The 2,484-nt window shown below is 26.9% G+C and overlaps 1 long non-coding RNA gene across 1 annotated transcript; it reads right to left on the bottom strand.

Moving 5' to 3' along the window:
- Positions 1-786: 786 nt before the first annotated feature.
- Positions 787-2,455, bottom strand: LOC107882644. The gene is made up of 2 exons (XR_001678839.2): positions 2,389-2,455; positions 787-1,445 (listed from the first exon to the last, which is right to left on the bottom strand). It is a non-coding gene; the product is annotated as an uncharacterized LOC107882644 (long non-coding RNA).
- Between the last annotated feature and the right edge of the window lie 29 nt (positions 2,456-2,484).

Raw genomic sequence — 2,484 nt, forward strand, 5'->3', positions numbered from 1 at the left:
AAATGTGTTAGGTTTATAGAATGGTTCTTTAGTGTTGTCCATTTTGTTTGTGTTAAAGTTACTGATAAAGTCGTTTGGTGTTGTTTCTCCGTTAAGATATTGTGTAAGTCTATTTTTTAATTCGGGAACTGTGCCTGTAGAAATTAGGTTTCGTTTGGTGAGTTCAATTATTAGTTGAGGTTTTAGTAATTTATTGATGTCTTTTGAAGAGAGTATAAGTGTATTTAAATTGTCATTAAATTTTTCCGAGTCGGTAGTTTCGTCATTCATTTGTTATTTTATAAAGTGATGAAATTTTTTATATTCATTAATTATTTATTATTATAATTTATTTTTATTTTTATTTTATTTAAAAAAAATTTTATTTCGTGTTACGAGCCACGAGTTTGGGCGCCACTTGTAGTAACGTGAAAATGGACTGTGCACGCAGTGTATATACACAGTCACACACTTCAAGTTACTACCTTCTCATATGTATATATATATATATGTACAAGGATTTAATTATATGCTAAATTGACTCACCCTAATTTGATTGAGGATCCGTTAGACGTTCGATGAACAAGGGAAGAATAAATGGGCTTGATGTTAAACCACTTTTGATTTATTTTTTTTATCAAGAACACAACTCATATATTTGAAATACTTAAAAGAATATATTATTTATTATTTAAAATATAAAACATTACAATGAACATATATTGATATTGCTTATTACGTCTGTATGAATCTGGCCGGTGGTCGAAGGGTATCAACCGAGCACAGATTATAACGGTACTTCTATAGAAGGAGTAAAGGACATAAGCATAAAAGACCACAGATGTTTATCATAATATAAATATCTGTGTGATCGTATTATATAATGTTATAATATAATAAATTATATTGAGGGACATGATGATGACACTCTTCTTAGTTCTTGTATTAACTAGTTGTGAAGAGTGGCTATCATTACAATATCCAATATATAATATAAATACAAAATATAATAAATGTGTGTATGAATATGTATTTACACGTTTTTTTGCAAAATTTCCGTTAACCGTCTATTCAATTAACCGTCATAGCCCCGGTCCCGACAGTGACAGTTAATCGAAGTTCTACTGTACTTTTCTTCATACACCAACTAAATAAACCCATTATTGTAAAATCTTTACATTTATTGCTCAACAAAGAAGTAAAACATGAAAATCTATTGTGTGATTGTCAATATAATAAAAAATAATCTCTTAAAAGAGAAATGATTTAACCTAAAACAAATATTATATTACTTAGCAATACAGGAGTTTACAGCTGATCATAATAATTATGTTAATGTAAATAATTGTATAAAAAAGTTATAAGTAATGAATACCTATCCATTTATTAATTTCTTTGACATTTCTTTTTGTGATGGATTGAATTGTAATTGCTTGCTGTTAACTCCAGTATTCTTCTTTTTAGACCTGTAAATATATAATTCATTCAATATCAATTTTTGGATACTAATAATGTTGTCTATAAGGAAAAATAGTATATTGAATTTCAATTCAAAATACAATTCGGATGGTACCTTAATATAATTTAATGCCCTAGAAATTCACACAGTTATTTAGTTTTATTTTTAGATTCTGAGATGTATTTTTGTTCTGTTTGTCATCAACATTTGGTGGAGTAAAAATGCTTTGACTTTATACTGACTCAAAAACAAATATCCTCATATACTTTAAATTATCATAAAATGTTTATATGACAAATTTCCATACAAGAGAAAATTTTCAAAATATATTGACTAGGTATTTTTGATTTTATATAGGCGTAAAATTCTATATTGTTTTATAAATGCATCGTTGTTGGGAAAAATTAAACCAATCTTTCGTTATACTAATGAGAAAATAAGTTTCTTTGAAAGCAGTAGGTATCAAAAAACATAGGCATCATAAAAATATATAATTGATAACATACCTACCCGAATCATTATTCGTAAAGATAGATACCTAAATCATCGAATTTAATAATTTATCACATCCAGTACACACTCGAAACCTACTATAGGTACCTATAGCAGAGTTGTACCCATTTATAAAAATTAAAATCCGTAGAACCTTAATGTTTGTTTTTTAAACAAATACTTAATTATTTCTAAGTGTACATAATCCGAGAGAATTATAAGTGTGGAGGGGGGGGGGGGGTTAAACCAACAGCCATGTATAAATATGTTTAAATTAAAAGCCGAAACCATATTATTTATTTATTTATTTTGTGGTTAATGTCTAAGTAAAAACATACGTTTAATTCAGACCAAAAAAGTTCTAACTATGTGAAAAAAAATATTAACAAGTTTAAAATTAAAAGCAATAATTTTAAATTTTACTAATATTAAAAATTATAAATATTAATTAGGTATACCTTTACAGGCGATTCAATTTTTTGAAATTTACGCTGTATTTCTTCATTACACGGCGATTGATTAAAAAATATATTATTAAACGTTCTCGTGCTCCA

Source organism: Acyrthosiphon pisum, chromosome A2 (assembly GCF_005508785.2).
Source record: "Acyrthosiphon pisum isolate AL4f chromosome A2, pea_aphid_22Mar2018_4r6ur, whole genome shotgun sequence".
Classification (NCBI taxonomy): Eukaryota; Metazoa; Arthropoda; class Insecta; order Hemiptera; family Aphididae; genus Acyrthosiphon; species Acyrthosiphon pisum.